This window comes from Lygodium microphyllum, chromosome 14 (assembly GCF_053477565.2).
Source record: "Lygodium microphyllum isolate KBCC chromosome 14, Lygodium_microphyllum_v1.1.10, whole genome shotgun sequence".
Classification (NCBI taxonomy): Eukaryota; Viridiplantae; Streptophyta; class Polypodiopsida; order Schizaeales; family Lygodiaceae; genus Lygodium; species Lygodium microphyllum.
In genome coordinates, this window is record NC_141148.1 from 133,628,938 (window position 1) to 133,649,922 (window position 20,985).

Genomic DNA, 20,985 nt, shown 5'->3' on the forward strand with positions numbered 1-20,985 from the left:
ACAACAAGGAGAAATCAGTATACTCAATGATACTTTCTGTGCCCATGAACAAAGACATAGGGAACGACATGAGGCCATCTTGTCAAGAATGGAGCAGATGGTTCTATCTACCGACCAGACCAAGGCTTCTATTGATAAGTTGGTAGAATCCAACGACCAACTCATGGCACAAATCTCTAAATTCATACAATTTCAAATGGCATCAAAAGAAGTTAATGAGAAGGCTTGTTCAAACAGTGGCCCTTCAGTCCCACTTCAGCCATCTAACCAAAATGGTCATGGAAATGGGATTATTGGAAGAAGAGGCATTCCAAATAGTCAATATGAAGTAGGAGAAGCTTCACAAAGGCATGATGACTATTTGGGCAGTTTGAATGGGGCCAATACTCAAGCTTTTGGACTGCATACTCAAAATTCCAGGGGTACTTTACCAACAGGAAGATTACATAGTAATTCTCAGCCACATGTTGGAAGATTTCAGTCTCAATTTGGAGGTTTTGTACTTGGAAATCCTGATCAGCCAATTTTGGGACAGCAACCCTTTCATGAAAGAGAGTTCAAGGACAAAATTATTTTAGCCAAATTTAATGGCCGGTCATCTTCACCATCAGAATTAGAGGAATGGACCTCTAAGATGGAGTCTTACTTTGATATATACCCTAAAACTGATGATATGAAGATTCACTTTGCTTCCTTGCATCTAGAAGGATTTGCCCATACTTGGTGGAGGTATATCAAGAAAGAGAATGTACTTATTGAGAATTGGGAAGCTTTCAAGGCACTTATGGCTGAAGTCTTTGTTTCGCCTCTTGAGAAAGAGAAGCTAGCACGGAGATGATATGGTTTGGAACAAAGGGGCCTAAGTGTAAGAGAGTATACAAACCAATTCCTCAACTTGACCATGTATGCGGAAAGCATCAGTGATGAGGCCAAGCTTCACAAGTTTATGTATGGTTTGGAGCCATCTTTGTCAGCTGATGTTATGGCACAAAATCCTACTTCACTTTTCAAGGCTATTGAGCTTGCGGAGCGCTATGGAAGAAAGTATAGGAAAGAGTCTTTATTTCAGCCAAGTTATGGACAGCCAAGGTCTGTTTTAAAGCAGGGACAAGTTGGTAACATTTATGGCAGCAATCATATGCCTAGTGGGAGCTTACGAGTACCAACTTATCCTCCATTCAATGCTTCTAGGTCTCAAAGTAATTTCAGGACAGCAAACAGTCCAAAGGTTGAATTTAAGCAGGGTGACAACAAGCCTAAGTCCACTTCAGCTAATACAAATCCCAAATCTATTCCCATGGATCTTTACAAGGAAAGGAAGGACAAGGGCTTATGTTTCAAGTGTGGAGAAAAGTATACACCTGATCATGCTTCAAAGTGTGTATACAAAAATGCCAAGCCAAAGCTTCAGAGTATGCTAGTTCTTGAAGATTTTGATGATGACATAGATGAAGCTAATGCAGTGGCAATCAATGCTGAAAATGAAGATTTTGAGGAGGACGTTGGACAGGAGTACTTTTATGATCCAGCCGACTCTTTTCCTTTTGATCCAGGTGGACATGTTCCGTTTGACCCTGGTGGATCTTGTGATGAGTCGTTTGCTGCCACAAATTGTTCTATTTCTATGGATGCTTGGACGGGATCTAAGAGCCCTAATACACTTCGTATGAAGGGAAGCATATGTGGAAAGCCAGTGTTCATCCTGATAGACAGTGGCAGTACTCACAGTTTTGTCAATAAGTCCATCATGGACAAGTTAAATTGTATTCCCACAGACTTACAGCAGCCCATTAGAGTACAAGTGGCTAATGGTGAAGAAGAAATCAGTACACAGATTTGCCCACAAGTTTCTTTGCAGTTGGCTGAAAATTTTGAAGTCAAAGTAAACCTGATCACTTTGGAAATGGGGCCCATAGATATTGTACTTGGTTGTGATTGGTTGATGACATTAGGAAGGATCACTATGGATTTTTCACAGTTATATATGGAGTTTATCTCCAATGGTGGACAGCTCATCCATTTACAGGGAATTCCTAGTAGATCTGATTTTCAGCTTATCACCATTCAACAACTCAAGAGAGAGTACAAGAAGCGCTCACAAATATTTGTTTTGTATTTGAACAAGGAAACACAGGATCAGCCCAATAATTCAGCAAACCATCCAGCCTTGACAGCTCTTCTTGAGGAGTATAGAGATTTGTTTGAAGTACCTACTTCATTGCCTCCTAAGAGAGCGGTGGATCACCCCATTGATTTGAAGCCCAACTCAAAGACAATCAATAAGCCACCTTACAGATTATCAAAATATGAACAAGAGGAAGTAGCCAAGCAAATCAAAGAGCTTCTTGAAATGGGATTCATTGAACCAAGTTCTTCACCTTATGCATCTCCAGTCCTGTTAGTCAAAAAGAAAGATGGATCTTTCAGAATGTGCATTGACTATAGGGATCTCAATAAGATAACAGTGAAGAACAGGTATCCTATACCCAGGATTGATGATTTGCTTGATGAGCTTAAGGGGGCTCGATTCTTCACGAAGATTGATTTGAGATCAGGGTATCATCAGATTCGCATGCGCGAGGGTGATGAAGTCAAGACTGCTTTTAGGACTGATCGTGGGCTCTATCATTTCTTGGTGATGCCATTTGGGCTTACAAACGCTCCAGCTACCTTTCAAAGCCTGATGAATAAGATCTTGCAACCTTTCCTCTTTCAGTTTGTCTTGGTGTTCTTTGATGATATTTTGATCTATAGCAAGACTTTACAGGATCACTTGTCACATATGAGGAAGGTTCTTGATGTGTTGAGACATCATAAGCTTTTTGCTAAGGAGAAAAAGTGCTCTTTCATGCAGACTGAAGTGGAATACTTTGGGACATATAGTCAATGAAAAAGGAATACAGGCTGATCCCAAGAAGGTGCAATGCATAAGAGATTGGCCAACGCCTACTACTACTACCTCTCTTAGAGGATTCCTTAGTCTATCTTCATTCTATCGCCGATTTATAAAGCATTATGCGACAATTGCAGCTCCTTTGACTGACAGGTTGAAGAAGGAGGCTTTCTTTTGGGATGCTCTTGCAGATAGCAGCTTCAACTAGTTAAAGGAACTACTTACTTCTGCTCCTATCTTAGTATGCCCGGATTTCTCCAAAGAGTTTACTATATAGTGTGATGCTAGTGGCCGTGGCATTGGGGCTGTTTTGCTTCAGGAGCATGAAGTAATTGCATTTGAGAGCCGTAAGATTACAGATAAGGAGATGGCCATGAATGTTTATGACCAAGAAATGTTGGCTATCCTGCATGCAATCAAGAAATGGCACCATTACTTATATGGCAGCCGATTCAGAGTACATAGTGATCACCAGGTACTCAAGTATTTCCTTACTCAGTCAAATCTCACTCCAAAGCAACGTCGATGGGTAGCTACATTACAGAATTATGACTTTGACATCACTCATACAAGGGGCAAATATAACATAGTGGCTGATTCTCTTTCTCGTATGTGGGCCTGCAAATTGTCAGCCATGATAGAACTACATAATGATTGGATTGAAGAACTACAGGAGGCCTATCTTTTAGATGAGGAATTCAACCAAATCTTTCAGAAATTACAGCAATGTCTTATGGAAGAAAACTCGCATTACCAGCTTAAAAATGGTCTTATTTGGTGGAAAGGCAAGATTGTTATTCCCTCTACTTCTTCTTTTAAGCGGAAAATTGTGGAGTTACATTCTTCGCCTTTTGCTGGACACTTGGGAGTTTTCAAGACTTATGACAGGATCAGCAAAAGCTTTTATTGGAAAGGACTATGGAAAGATGTTAAGGACTTCGTTATGAAGTGTATGCCTTGTCAGCAAAATAAGGATAGCACACATAAGCCAGGAGATTTGTTACAGCCATTGCCTATTCCTACAGGTAAATGGACTCATATTACTATGGACTTTATCACTGGCTTACCTACTACTAAGAAGGGGTGGAATAGTATTTATGTGGTGGTTGATAGACTCACTAAAGCAGCTCATTTTATCCCAACAAAAATTCAGTTTACTACTTCTCAAGTGGCCAACCAGTTTATGGAGCATATTTTTAGACTACATGGATTACCGCAGGTGATTGTCCATGATAGGGACTCAAAGTTTATGAGTAACTTCTGGCAAGCGGTATTTACATCTATGGGCACTAAGTTGGCTCCATCTACGGCTTATCATCCTCAAACTGATGGACAGACAAAGAGAGTTAATAAATGGTTGGAGACTTATCTTTGTCATTTTTGCTATGATGTCCAAACCTCATGGGATTCTTGGTTACACCTGGCTGAGTTTTCTTACAACAATTCCACTCATGGGAGCATAGGAGTTTCACCCTTTGAGGCTTTGTATGGTTACAAGGTGCCCTTACCCACAGTCATCTTTAATGAAAAAATCAATCCTCATGGGAAGAAGGAGTTGGAAAGAATGCAGACCCTTCTTTAGCAATGCAAGGTGAATCTAAGGAATGCTCAAGATCCTCAAACTGATGGACAGACAAAGAGAGTTAATAAATGGTTGGAGACTTATCTTTGTCATTTTTGCTATGATGTCCAAACCTCATGGGATTCTTGGTTACACCTGGCTGAGTTTTCTAACAATAATTCCACTCATGCGAGCATAGGAGTTTCACCCTTTGAGGCTTTGTATGGTTACAAGGTGCCCTTACCCACAGTCATCTTTAATGAAAAAATCAATCCTCGTGGGAAGGAGGAGTTGGAAAGAATGCAGATCCTTCTTCAGCAATGCAAGGTGAATCTAAGGAAGGCTCAAGATCAAATGAAGATGTATGCTGATGAGAAGAGGAGGCCTTTAGAGTTTCAAGAAGGAGAGCTGGTTTTGTTGAAGGTGCCCAAATCCAAGTACTCTATGTTAAAAGATGGATCCAGTAATAAGCTTGCCCACAGGTTTTATGGCCCTTACAGGATCCTTAAGCAGATTGGAGATTTGGCATACAAACTAGAGCTTCCCTCTTCTACAAAGATTCATAATGTCTTCCATGTTAGTCAGCTCAAGCCCTATTATGGTGATCCAGTGGATATAGTTGATGAGCTGCCACCTATTGATGAAGATGGTCTTGTTCAGTACATCCCAGAGGCTGTTATAGGTCAGCGTGAAAAGAAGCTTCGATCACGTTCTATTGTGGAATATTTGATCAAATGGAGAGGTTTACCATCTGAAGAGGCTTCTTGGAGACCTGATTCTATATTGGATGAGTATCCGTACTTGAGAGAGACATCGGTGGCTGAAGCCTATTGCTTATGGAGCTAGTATTGATGCAGACTGGTTCAGGACAGCACGCTGTTTTAGAACAGTTTTTATCGTACCTAATTTTCAGAATTAAGCTATCTATATGGGCTTAAAGTACTCTTCAAGAGCTTCGTTTTGATATATGGTACATCTCATTTGGACACTTCTATCAAAAGTTATGGCAGATTTGGTCCAGTAGCAGGGACTGTTTATTCAACAAGCTGTCTACTTTGTTCTGGGACTATTTGTTGAAGACTTTATGGCTCTATTTGCTTCTGAAGTATTTCAAATCATGTATATAGTTGGGCCTTACTTCCGTTCTTCAAATTCAGCTCTTGTAATGGTCATTCTTCATTCATTTTCCATTTGTAAAGCTGTAAAACAGAGTAGTACTCTGTTCTATCCATCTCCTTTCTAGTTGTTTCTAGGTTTGTTTTTGAGGACAAAAACTTTTGGGAAGGGATGGATTGTAAGAAGCTGGGAATAACAAATAAGTGTTAATAATGTTGATATTATGCCATGTCACACTGACATTGGTATAAAAGGAGAGAAGATGTAATTTTTCACATCTTTTTGACACATTAATACAATTACAGTCTTTCTCTCCCTTCTTGCTCACAGCTTTTATGGCTTCCCCTTCTTTCTTGTCTTTCTCTCTCTAAATCTAGTCTTTCTCTCTCCTCGTCACTCTTATTCTCTCTCCTTTGCAGTCTTCTCTCTCCTCTTTCTCTCTCCCTGGTTCTCTCTCTGACAGAAGAGCATACCACCAACGAATAATTCTATGAACCCATGGATGGATTTCCTTTTGATCCAAGTGGCACTCATGATTCTCATGCTTCCTTGTGTACCATCTCACATGATGCATAGACCGATTGCAAAGGGAAAAATACACTTAGACTCAAAGGTTTCATTAATGGCAAGGTTGCACATATTTTAGTGGATACGGGTACCACTCATAGCTTCGTCAATGCAAATCTTTGAATAGGCTGAAGTTGCTACCCATTGATATAGATTCTTCCTTGCAGATACAAGTTGCCAATGGTGCATATGAGTCTAGTAAAGAAGTGTGTCCATGTACTTCAATTGAGTTATCGTCCGCTTGCACAATACAAGTAGACTTGATCACTTTGGACATGGGGCCTCTTGACATTTTTATTGGATGTAATTGATTGAAGACAGTTGGAAAAATCACTTTAGACTTGGAGCAAATGTAAATGGGATTTAATTGGCAAGGACAGCACATAGAATTGAAAGGCATAGACCACAAACAAATAGAACTCCTCTCCATGAAGAAATTGTGAAAAGAAATCAATGCCAAGTCATGCATCTTCACTCTTTTTCTTGCAAAACTAGATGAAGGCAATCATCAAATCAACTATCTTCTTCTTTAAAGAAAAGGGATCCAAGATTGGAAGAGCTATTAGAGGAAAACAAGGATTTATTTCAGCTACCATCATCTTTACCTCCCAAGCAAGAGGTTGACCATCCTATTGATTTGTTGCCTATCACAAAGCCCATCAGCAAACCTCCCTATCGCTTATCCAAGTTTGAAAGGGAAGAAGTGGAGTGACAAGTCAAATAACTGCTGCAAATGGGTTTAATTCAATAAAGTCAATCACCATTTGCCTCTCCCGTGCTCTTAGTCAAGAAGAAGGATGAATCATTTTGCATGTGTATTGATTATCGAGATTTGAACAAGTCAATGGTCAAGAATAGGTATCCTATTCCCCGAATTGATGATCTTTTGGATAAACTTAAAGATGCAAAGGTCTTCACCAAAATAGATCTTCGATCGGGTTATCATCAAATTCGAATGAAGGAAGGAGATGAGTTCAAAACAACTTTTAGGACTGAAAGAGGGTTATACCACTTCTTGGTTATGCCATTTGGACTTTCCAATGCACCCGCTACTTTTCAAGTCTTCATGAATAAAATATTACAACCCTTCTTGTTCAAAACAATCATTGTTTTCTTTGATGATATCCTTATCTATCGCAAATCCAAGGATGAGCATTTGAAGCATATGAGAGAGGTCTTTGACACATTAGGAAGACACACACTCTTTGCCAAGATGACGAAGTGTTTTTTTATGGAAAATGAAGTTGAATACTTAGGTCATATTGTGGGAGAGCAAGGCATTAGAGTGGATCCCAATAAGGTAAAATGAGTTAAAGAATGGCCTACTCATACAAATGCAACCTCTTTGAGAGGATTCCTTGGGTTATCATCCTTATATAGGAGATTTATCAAGAATTATGGTCATGTGGCGGCTCCATTGACGGATAGACTCAAAAAGGAGGCTTTTTTTTGGGACTCCATCGCCGATCAAAGTTTCAATGAGCTGAAATCTCTCTTAATTTCAGCATCTATCCTTGTATGCCCGGATTTCTCTAAGGAGTTTATCATATGTGTGGATGCTAGTGAAAGAGGAATTGGAGCTATTTTATGTCAAGACCATGGAGTCATTGTTGAGATATCGAGCTCCACTCGTGATATGCCAGGGTGACCGTTGTGCATTTATGTCACCGACTTGTTAGTTTGCAGATGCGGTTGGTACACCGCCCATGAATAATAGCTAGATGACAGCTATTCTTATCTACTCTAGTTCGTGGCTCAGTTAGTATGCCACCTTAGTTAGTTGAGTTTGGTTTGAGACCCATATATAGGGTTCTTCTATTTCTATGTACTAGAGTTCTTTTGGCTTACACAACTAAGAAGATGAAAACTATTTTCAGCCTCCACCTTTGTGTGTATTCCCCCATTGTGCAAGCAAGAAAGCTACAAGTGAGACTCCTTCCTTCTCTCCCACAATCTTGACATGGTATCAGAGCCTTGTTCGTAGTAAGGAGCTCAAGAAAGCAAGCTAAGTTCGCGGTGTTCTAGTAAGAGGACCAGTGTTGCTTTCATTTTTTCTGTTTTGGGAGCAAGTCTCTGCAGGTAGCACAGCCGGGAAGCGCAAGAGTGCATTGTCTCATATTGAAACGCCCTTCACGGTGTACCAAGAGGGCAGTATATGCTGCGGGAATGGGCTTTAGCCCTCAGTTGCTCTGTTTTTTTGATTTGAGGCCATTTCAGGGCCTGTTTTGGAGGCGAAAGTTTTCTGCACGCACTCAGGAAAAGACCCTATTTTATGCTGTGCGACCACTATTCTACAGGTCGGTGAAAAGTTACTGTAGAAATTGCATTGTATGCTTGTGCGCAGAGACATTGGGAGTTACAGAATCATTCTTAATGCCTGTTGATGCAAAATCGTCACTAGAAAGTGACTGTGTGGTCAAATACCACTTTCGTCAGTTTTGCAGATTTGCCCTTGTGAGGCTGAAGCTGTGTTCTTTGCAGTGACAGAATTTTTTGCAGTGTTCTGTAATGGCGTCTAATTCTCTTTCACAGATTGTCACTGAAAAGCTTGACAAGAACAACTTCCAAGCATGGAAGTTCATAATGACAAACTTCCTTATGGGAAAAGGATATTGGGAATTTGTTGCAGGAAATGAAGAGGAACCAGTTCTTCCTGATGTTCCTAATCAACAGCAAATGCAGGCATTTAAAGCATGGCATGAGAGAGCCAAAAAAGTTATGTACTGGCTGTCTATCAGTATTTCAGACTCTATGATTGTGCATATTCAGGATGCAAGTACACCAAAGGAGGCATGGGATACTCTGTCAAAAATGTATAGCACAAATACGCAAGCCAAGAAAATGCAGCTCAAGCAAGAGTTGCATAATGTGCAAAGAGAAAATATGAGCATCAATGACTACCACATGAAGGTGAAGAAGATTGCAGATGCACTTGCTTCCATTGGGTCGCCAGTGGAAGATGATGATTTAGTTTCTGTGACCTTGAATGGTCTAGGAAAGGATTATGCATAGTTCCGAACATCTATTTCCGTCCGTGAAAGATTTCGTGATTTTGAGGAGTTGATTGCTCTTCTAATTTCTGAGGAGCAGAGAAATGGTGGTGCATCTTCTTCAGGAGGAACTTCAAAAGAAGCCGTCTTCTACTCAAATGCTGGAAGAGGTAGAGGCAGAGGTAGAGGAGGCCGATCTGGAGGCCGTGGTAGAAATCAGAATATGTAGCAAACTCAAGAAAACCAGTTCTATGGAGGAGGACGTGGTAACTCTAGAGGCAGGGGGAGCCAAAGAGGTCGTGGTGGATGGCAAAGAGGCCAAAATGCAAATAGCAATGTTGAATGCTACTACTGTGGTAAAATGGATCATATGGCTAAAGACTGCTATAAAAAGCAGAATGACATCATGAATGGAAAATTGCAACAAGGGAATTATGCATCTTCTAGTAGACAGGGTGATGACATAAATGAGCATTTGTTTATGGTGCAGCACATGAACAATTCTGTGACAAGTGCAGAAAAAAGAAACGATGTATGGTATGTTGACTCAGGTGCATCAAACCACATGACAGGTCATGCAGAATGGATGGAGGATGCAAGGAAAATGAAAAAACCAGGATTTGTGGAGACTGGTGATGATACTGCACATCCTATTGTGCAGGTTGGAAAAATTCCTTTGTCTATGCAGGATAGGAAAAAGAAATACCTGTCCGATGTATTTCATGTCCTGAATATCACCAAGAATCTGGTTTCTATTGGTCAAATGGTTGAGCAGGGCTTGCAGGTCAGATTTAATCCTCATGGATGCTTTGTTGAGGATATGAAAAATAAAGGTCGCTTGATAGCAAAAGGAAAGAAGAAGGGCAGAATGTTTACGTTGGATACAGACATGCCTGAATTGAGTGCAGCAATGTTTGTACATGGGACCAGTGTAGTTGCAGATATTGATATCTGGCATAAAAGCATTGGTCATGTTAATTACAGCAACTTAAATCAATGCAAGCCCAAAATATTGTTGCAGGATTACCTAAATTCAAGGTTGCAAAAATGCATAAGGTATGTGAAGCCTGTCAGTTTGGAAAACAGGTAAGGAAACCGTTTCCTAGACATGTTCAAGAGAGTAAGAAGCCATTGGAATTAATCCACTCTAATGTGTGGACTACTAAAGCTGCATCTCTTGGAGGCTGTCATTATTTTGTCACTTTTATTGATGATTATAGCAGAAAAGTTTGGGTGTATTTTATGAAAAAGAAAAGTGAAGTTTTTGGGCATTTCAAAACTCTTAAAGCTATGGTTAAAAAAGAAACAGGCCTGCAAATAAAATGCCTAAGGTCAGATGGAGGGGGAGAGTACCTCTCAAATGAGTTTGTAAGGTTCCTGCAGGAGCATGGCATAAAGCAGCAATATTCATGCAGTCATATCCCACAACAAAATGGAATTGCAGAAAGGAAAACAGGCATATTGGAGAGGTATCTCGTGCCATGCTCAATGAAAAAGACCTGCCAGATTTTTATTGGGCTGAGGCAGTTGCTACAGCAGTCTACATAATGAACAGGACTCCCACTGCAGCAATACATGGGATGACTCCAGAGGAGAGGTATACTGGTAGGAAACCAGATATTTCTCATTTGAAAATTTTTAGTTGCATTGCCTATGTTCATGTGCCAGATGAGTTGAGATCCAAGTTGGATCCAAAAGCTAAGAAGTGCATCTTTATTGGTTACTCTTTGCAGCAGAAAGGGTATAGATGCTATAACCCTTCTACTCGTAAGTTTACAGTGAGCAGAGATGTTGTTTTTGATGAGATGAGTAGCTGGTATAAACCAGTAAATGTGATTGATGATGTAGATGCACAAAATGGTAATGCTGCACAGAATTCACAGCAGCAGTCACAAGATATTAGTGGACATGGAGCGCCCTCTAGCAGTGGTTCACATTCTTCACCATGGACAGGCATATTGAGATCATGAGAATCTTCTCAAAGCAATGCAGATAGTGGTATGCAGGTATCACGAAAAGGAAAAGAGAAGGTAGATCAGCCCATGTTTGATATGAATGCAGGTCACTCTTATGTGGATGGTGAATCCAGTGGCTCAGAACAGAGCATTGATGATGAGTTGGGTATTCCTTCTATTGTTACACCTAGAGTAAGGAAGACCAGGGATGTTTTGAGAGCACCTGGGAGTGAACCTACTTTGCGCAGGTCTACCAGAGCTAGGTATCCTGTGGATAGGCTGAAATATGATGGATTTACAACCATTCACTATGCATATATGGTCAAAGTGATACAGGAACCAGAACCCACTTCTTTTGAGCAAGCCATGGGAAAAGAAAAATGGGAGAAAGCCATGGATGAAAAAATGGATACCTTGGAAGCAAATGCTACATGGGAATTTGTACCGTTGCCTAAAGATAAGCATGCAATTGGTTGTAAGTGGGTTTATAAGGTGAAACACAATGCAGATGGTTCTGTGAATAGATACAATGCAAGATTAGTAGTCAAGGGATATGCACACACATATGGCATTGATTATGAAGAAACATTCAGTCCGGTTGCAAGGATGGCAACTGTAAGAGTAGTCATTGCTATGGCTGCATCAAAGGGATGGTCTTTACATGAGATGGATGTAAAGAATGCCTTCTTTGCATGGTGATTTGCAAGAAGAGGTCTATATGGAGCAGCCACTAGGTTATGTGCATTCTGTTCATCCTGAGTTTGTTTGCAGGTTGAAGAAAGCCTTGTATGGCTTGAAGCAAGCACCTAGATCATGGTCTGACAAGATAGGACAGTATCTTGTCACTATTGGCTTTTAGATTTCCAAGGCACATTTCTCACCTTATGTGAGAAAAACAGAGAAAGGTATTATGCTACTTGTCATTTATGTTGATGATTTGATTATGACAGGTGATAGTGATGAAGATATCCTTCATGTGAAAATGCTATTGAAGCAGAATTTTGAGATGAAGGATTTGGGAGAGCTGCATTATTTCTTGGGCATTGAGGTGATTAGATCACCAAGTGGGATACAGCTCTTGCAGAGGCAGTATGGATTGGACATGCTGTCCAAATATGGGATGACAGGCTGTAAGCCTATTTCAGTTCCTTTGGAGCAGAATGTGAAGCTGAGCGCAGATGTAGGTGAGCTTCTGGAAGATCCTACTATGTACAGACGCATAGTAGGAAGTTTGATTTATATGACTATTACCAGGCCAGATTTGAGCTATGCTGTTGGATTGGTAAGTCAGTTTATGCAGGCTCCAAGGAAACCACATTTGGATGCGGCTAGACGCATACTCAGGTATGTGAAGTCCACATTGCAGTATGGACTACTTTATGAGACTGGGGTTCAGATACAGTTGTATGGTTACACTGATGATGATTGGGCTGGTAGTATTTCTGATAGACGATCTACCAGTGGATATGTGTTCTCTTTTGGGAGTGCTGCAGTCACTTGGAGTAGCAAGAAACAGCCTACAGTTGCCTTGTCGAGCACAGAGGCTGAGTACAGGGGTGCAGCAATGGCTGCATGTGAGGTAGCTTGGTTGCATAAGCTACTTTATGATATGCATCAGCCTACAGATGGGCCGGTTGTCATTTATTGTGACAACATGAGCAGTATACATTTGGCAAATAACCCAGTCTATCATGCTAGAACAAAGCACATTGACGTGCATTATCACTATGTGTGGGAGAGGGTTTTACTAGGTCTTATTGATCTAGTTTATGTCAGCACAGAGGATCAGGTAGCTGACATATTTACGAAGGCATTGGGCGCAGAGAAGCTGCGCAAGTTCAGAGACCTGCTTGGTGTGCAGGAATTGGGATTGAGCTCGAGGGGGAGTGTTGAGATATCGAGCTCCACTCGTGATATGCCAGGGTGACCGTTGTGCATTTATGTCACCGACTTGTCAGTTTGCAGATGCGGTTGGTACATCGCCCATGAATAATAGCTAGATGACAGCTATCCTTATCTACTCTAGTTCGTGGCTCAATTAGTATGCCACCTTAGTTAGTTGAGTTTGGTTTGAGACCCATATATAGGGTTCTTCTATTTCTATGTACTAGAGTTCTTTTGGCTTACACACTAAGAAGAGGAAAACTGTTTTCAGCCTCCACCTTTGTGTGTATTCCCCCATTGTGCAAGCAAGAAAGCTACAAGTGAGACTCCTTCCTTCTCTCCCACAATCTTGACAGTCATAGCTTATGAGAGCCAAAAGCTTGATGATAAGAGCATCAATTACATGTTCATGAACAAGAGATTTTAGCAATATTGCATGCTATCAAAAAATGGCATCATCACATCTATAGCAATCATTTCAAGGTCAAAAGTGATCATCTTGTACTGAAATTGTTTCTTTTATAACCAAATTTGTCTCCCAAGCAACGAAGATGGTTAGCTACTCTTCAATAAAATGGCTTTGTGATATTTTATATGGCTGGAAAAGACAATGTAGTGGCAGATGCCTTATCAAGAATGGGGGCATGTTCTATCTCTACCATTTCAACCGTGCATAAGGATTGGAGCCATGATATTCAAGAAGATTATTTTCTTGATGAGCAAGCATCAAAGATGATGAAGGAATTTCAGCAAGGTAAAGGAGAAGAGTATTCCAATTTCAAATGGCACAATGGTCTTTTATGATATCATGGTAGAGTCTTCTTGACACCACAGTCTTTTTCAAAGACCATATCTTGCATGAGATGTACTCTTCACCTTTAGCGATATACCATGGGTTGCTCAAAACATTTGACAATATCCATAAGAGTTTATATTGGAAGGGTATTTGGAGGGATGCCAAGGATTATGTTATGCAATGTCTTTTGTGTCAACAAAATAGAGACTCCTCTCTTCTACCCGGTGGTTTACTTCAACCACTCCTTATTCCTCAAGGCAAGTGGATTGATATTACGATGGATTTTATTGTGGGATTACCTACAATAAAGCATGGGTGCATTTATGTGGTGGTAGACCAGTTGACTAAATAAACTCATTTTATCCCTACCAAGGCTCAACTTATAGCAATGCAAGTGACTGAACAATTTATGGAATGTTATTTTAAGCTTCATGGTATGCCATTGAAAATAGTATCCGATCGTGATACTAAGTTCATGGGAAGTTTTTGGAGGAGTTTATTCACTTCTATGGGAACAATTTTGACTCCTAGCATGGCATATCATCCCCAAACCGATGGCCAAACGGAGCATGCCAATAAATGGTTGGAAGTCTATCTTTGACATTTTTGCCATGACACTCAAGCTTTGTGGGATCATTGGTTACATCTTACTAAATTTTGTTATAATAACACTTATCATATGAGCATTGGCATGTGACCACTTGAAGCACTTTATGGATACAAATTGCAAATACTTTCAGCTCTCTTTCATGAATACGTGAATCCACAAGCCAAGGCTAAAGTTAAGAAAATGGAAGCTCTTTTACATCAATGCAAATAAAGCATTAGAAAGGCACAAGATGTTATGAAGGCTTATGTTGATGAAAAGAGGAGGCCTTTGGAGTTTGAAGAAGAATATTGGGTATTTCTCAAACTACCTAAATCTAGGTATGCTTCTCTCAAAGCCGGTCATAATAAGTTGGCTCATCATTACTATGGGCCTTACAAATCCTCAAACGAGTTATTGAGCTTGCACATAAGCTTGATTTTCCTTCTTCAACAAGGATTCATTCTACCTTCCATGTTTCCCAACTTGAGAAATATGTGGGTCCAACCATAAAGGTTTTAGAGGAGTTACCTCCCATGGATGAAGATGGTCTTATCAATTATGAGCTTGAAAATATTATTGGCAAAAGAGAAAAGGTTTTAAGGAACCGTTCACTATTGGAATACCTTATTAAATTGAGAGGTTTTCCCATGGAGGAGTCTACTTGGAAACCATCATCATACCTTGATTCTTTTCGATGGCCTTTGCAGGAAACATAGTAATATCTAAATAGGACAACTTGTTGTATTAAATTTCTATCATAAAAATAATTGCTCTACAGTCATCAAAATTGGATTTTTATGGATAGCTGGATACTAGGGATTGTCCTTTACATTTCTATAGCTCATGCATGGTGACTGGACATTTCTTTCTCAAGTTATGGCCATTCTTGTGGAGCAACATATTTTAGATAGTTTCCAGTAGTACACTTAGATTTCATACTTGTACTTCATTGACATATCTTCAACTTGGAGTTTCATTTCAACATAAAACTATCCTTGTAATCTTTCCTTGTAATTTTTTCTAATTCCAGCTTTGAGAACAAAGCTCTTTTAGGTCGGGATGGCCTGTAATAAATCATAAATGCCTTAGTTTAGGGTAGGCTAGGGTTAAGTATAAAAGGTGGAGATATAATATGCAAATGATTTTTTTGCCATTTTAAAACATTACATGTTTGAGGTCTCAACCTCTCGCCATCTAAGAGGGTGAATACTCTTGGCCACCATAGCTTGGGGTGCATACCATGCTACAGTCACTCATCATTTGATTCTCAATCAACATTGGTAATATCATTTCATGCCTAGCCACCTTGGCTATGATTTCTTGGCATTTTATGTTTATTTCTTGTATATTCAGTTTACTGGATTCCTGTGGGAAGTAGCTTATTTACACTACTATTGAAGAATTTAATATCTATTCATTTCATCTTTCTTTGATAAAATGGATCATGCAAATATTTGATACATGAATTTAGATGTTAGAATTGATAACATCATTGGCAGCATTTCCCCTTGTAATGAGTGTTGTTAAAGATAGACCTGCCATGTTGGAAGGCCGTGCCGCCTCATTAGACATGTTGATCTTTTTGCAAGGGGCATGATGGATGGAGAAAAAAAAGTGGGTAGGATGAGGCATAGGGTTTATGGCATAGGAAAGTCCTTTGCGAATTTTGGTCTTCACCTTCTCTCTCACTCTCGAATGCTCTAGTATTTGATTGCTCCTCTCTATCGGACATTGTCTTGCTATCACCTACCTCTCTAGTATTTTATCACTCATCTCTATCTGATATCATCTTGCTATCACCTGCCTCTTTTGTTTTTTACTCACAATCAGTCTTCATTTTATAGTTGAAGAGAGGGGGAGGGGCTAGGGATATCGGTTATGTCATGGGATCTTCGAGGTATCAGCATGTGGCAAGAGGAGAGGAAAAGATCTAATTGTCTTAACTCCAATTATCCAAATGTCAAAATGCCTTAATTCTAATTAGCCAAATGTTAATTTCGGGGGGAGTACAAAATATCCACAGGGTATTTGTTAGGAACATAGATAGGGGAGGGGAATATTGACAGATCCCCAATAATTGGGGGGGTTACCCTCTATTGAAGGACAATTAATGAAATTTGGGGGGGAGAGACTCTCTCTCTCTCTCTCTCTCTCCCCCTCTGTAAGAGAGAGGACAGGAGAGAGAGAAAGAAGAGACAGAGGGACTGCAGAAGAGAGAGAAGAGGTGCAGGAAGAGAGAGAAAGACTGCAGAGAGGAGAGAGAAGGAGAGAGAAAGAGGGTGACGAGGAGAGATAAAGACTAGGAGTAGAGAGAGAAAGACAAGAAGAGGAGAGAGAAATGGCTGGCAGCCAAGGAAGGACCTGGAAGAAGGTGAAGAAGGTGAAAGGACAGATGTATATTCATCAAATGGTACCATGCCAATGTCCTTCACACCTTTTATACCTAGGTTAGTGTGACACCAGGTATTTCCCTCCATTACAATTCATCCCCACTCAAAATGAAGTTTTTGTCCTAAAAAACAAAGATCAAACTTATTGGTATAGCCAAGTAGTGGGCTGCAGAGTACTACTATGTACAACATTACAAGTGGCAAAAGATAGTGGGGGGGAGGGGGGGTTCTTGGCATAGACCTAGTAAAATATTGCCTAATATTCAAGAGTAGTACTAGTCTATGCAGAGGGTCAAGGTCAGCCTGTAGCCACTCGGATCAAAAGGGAAAGTGGTATTGCTGCCATGCATTGGATCAGCTTCCATAAGGTCAAAATCAAGTACAGCTGGAAGCCTGATCAGCATGGTGGTATTCGCTAGCTCTTCCATAAGCCTCTCAGGCATCACTATGCTCTGTATGACTGAAGCATATGAGACTGAAGTCACCACTGCATGGATTACATCAACCCCTAAGTGTTGCATATTCATGGACCCTGCATTCTTAGTGATGTCCAAGCATTCAAACTTTAGGTCTGTGGACTGAAGGGGCTCCCGCATGGGGTCTTGATCATGGGGAGGGGGGGTTCTTGGCATAGACCCAGTAAAAGATTGCCTAATATTCAAGAGTAGTACTAGTCTATGCAGAGGGTCAAGGTCAGCCCGTAGCCATCCGGATCAAAAGGGAAAGTGTTATCACTACCATGCATTAGATCAGGAGTGGTATTGCTGCCATGCATTGGATCAGCTTCAAGAAGGTCAAAGTCAAGTACAGCTGGAAGCATGATCAGCATGGTGGTATTCGCTAGCTCTTCCATAAGCCTCTCAGGCATCATCATGCTCTGTATGACTGAAGCATATGAGGCTGAAGTCACCATTGCATGGAGTGCATCAGCCCCTAAGTGCTGCATATTCATGGACCCTGCATTCTTAGTGATGTCCAAGCATTTAAACTGCAGGTCTGTGGACTGAAGGGGCTCCCGCATGGGGTCATGATCATCCAAATCCACATGCTGCCCATGATCTTCTTTCTTGAACTGAAGGTCTTATTTTTTTACCCGCACCAAAATGGTCCTCAGCAAGATCTTCTCCATCATTTGGATCATAATATTCTAATACCAAGAGTATTTTTGCTGTCTTTGCCCTGCATGTGGCTTGATGATCACAAGATATCGGCTTAGCACATCGATAGCATAAGCCCGCAACATACAGTTCCCGTATTGTATCACTAGTAAGGTGTCTAATATGTTTAGCCTTAGATATCAATCTACACACATGCTCATCACCATTGGCTAGCTCATTAATAGTTCTGACATGCTGCTCATAGTCATCTTGCTGCTCATGTACAACAGATGGTTGTCCATGCCCATGACCATAATGCTTATGCTGTCCATATGGATGGTCATACCAATGTGGCTGCTGCTCATAATGATACTCATGCTGTCATACTGCATGTGGTGATAATAGCCCTGTTGTGCATCACACGCATAATCGTCATAAGCATGCTGCCTTTGATCATTGAGCCCACAGCATTGGTCATGCTGTCCATAATTTCTATGAGAATGCATGTCACAAAAATGTTCATGTTGCTGCCCAAATACATCTATTTGATGTTGCCTACTACCAAAACCTTGGCCATATTGTTGCCCATAAACATGATGCCCAAGATTGCATGATGATTGTCCAACATGACTACAACAATGTCCTTGCATCCTAGGCTGATCATAAGTATGATGATTGGCAAGTCCATGAGCATAGATATCGGCATGATGTCGGCCATAATCATTTGCTTTCCACTCTTGCATTGCATCAGGGTCTCCAAGAGGCAGCTGCCCATATGGTTGCGTGGCATAAGAATCTCCATATGCATGCTGATGATCCTTAAATTCATAGGATTCTCGATGATTTCCATAACAATACTTCCCAGCATGCCTATGAGAAGGCTCAGGCTGCTGCCCATAATAATCAGGATGTCCATGTCCATGGCAAAGTACACAACATGTATGACCAAATTCGGCATAAACATAATCATTATGTTGCTGTCCAGACTCTTGATGCAACTGTTTTTGCTTGTAATGTGCTAATGGTTGTTTAAGTTGTTGGGTAAAAGGCTGCCATTGCACCTCAAAAGGCTGGTGTGATTGCATTGACTGTTGCTGAATTACCTCAGAAACTTCCTCCATCTTATGCATGTTACGCATGGTGTTGCCTCAACCTAGCACAACTCTTGCTTCTGCTTTAGCCTCAGCTCACATTTCATTAGTCAATGGTCATCAGACCAATCTCTATTCTACATACTTTGTTCACTCATCTAGGAGTCTCACCCAGAAGTCAGACCTGCTACTGTTGTACCATCATCCCATCTCACAAAAGTCAGACCAACTCAGAAGATTGACTATGTGGCCTGGTTCAGATGTTGTCAACTCCAAGGCATGTCCTCTAGCAGATGCTCATCTTACCATAGCAGCATCTTGATGAGTTGACAAGGGAGGCACTCTTGGGTTGACTACAGGGATGCTTGTTGTGATACATGTAGGATAGCACACTAGGATTCCAAGCATGCACAATTGCATGCAATCATATGTTGTCTAGTGTGTACTCTGATCCAAATATATCATGCCTTGTTCATCACATTAGTATGTGATGGGACCTAAAACGGGCCGGCGCTTGCTCATGCACTAGCCGGACCTCTATCATGCGCTCAACAACCCCACGGCCTCACGGCCAGGAGCGTTGATGACACATACATTGCCTTCCTAAACATCTTGCGTTTGTATCATGTCTCGTAGTCAAACTCTAACCCAATTAATACTCCTCAGAGGGAGTCCCAGCACATTGCCAAATGGCATGAAGTACAAACATAGGAGGTCCTCCCGCAGCTGATTGCCGCTACCTCACTGCGACTCTCCTACATCTTGGGGATTGGCCCCTCGATGCGTCGCTAAACATATATAACACTTCGCACATAGTCCTCTCAAGGTACCAATTATTTTGTTCAAGGATGTACCATACCTCACTTTACTTCCCCCTTAGACCCAATGCCTAGCCTACAGCTTGGGACAACCTTACTCACTCAACGTTGGTCACGATCTAGAGAATACAGGTGCTATGCATCCAGGAGGTATTGTCTGATACCTTTTATCATTTTATGCTTCATGCAAATTGTGAATGTCCATGTGCTCAAACAAAGAAAAATTAGCATTGTGCTTAGTGAAAAAACATTCTTTCAATGAATTTCTCTGATGTGTAATTGCTACGTTGCATAAACCTAGCACCGAGGAGACCTCGTGCTACTAGATCCTCATTTTAAATTAACGATCGATCTATATAATATGCATAAATGAAAACAATCAGCCTTTTCTTTCTCTTAGCACTTAAACACCACTCTCATTCTTTCTACTCCCTCGCCGTTTAGATTGTGCACGATGCATAGGTTTAGGGTAATATTTTTCCATGTTTTTTATTGTATAAAAAGTAATAAAAACTCACTAAAACATAAAGGTAGGACTAAACTGAGGCTAAACTTCATACTTCAGACCCCCCATACATACACAAACATGAAACTTATTTTTTAGTATTTTTCGCACACTCAAATCCTATTTTTCCCTTATTTTTATCAATTTTTCCTATTTTTCTTGTATTTCTTGCAATATTAAATAACTAAAAATGCAAAATGAGTTGTGGGTTGTGGTCCTTAGGTTCATTTGCAGCAAAAACACAAATTTAGTTGGTGTGTCTTATTATATTTTCCATTTATATATAAAAAACACCCAATTTCCCCCTATTTCGCGTGTTTTACATGTTTTATTTTATTGTTTTCGGCCATACGGCTCATGATTTTCTGGTTTTCTGATTTCAAACAGCTGGAAGACATTGCAAACACCATTATTATCAATTTATAGCCCATATGAACGATGTCTCATGTATCAAATAGCATAAAGAATCAAATTTTCTTATAAAAACTCATTACCAATTGTATTTTCGGGTTGCCAGTTTTTATGCCTCATTGCAGGACTGATTTCCAGCCGCCATTAATGGTCATGACGACCCACAATCAGCAATCTTCATTCCTCTTGAACCACGGAGCAATCCGGTCTTCATTGGACAAGCATCCGTCATCCATTCTTCTTCTTCTTCTTCACCGCACGAATCTGCCCTTAGAGGAGAGAGAGGGAGGAGAGAGAAAGACTAATTTCTATTCTCTCTCTA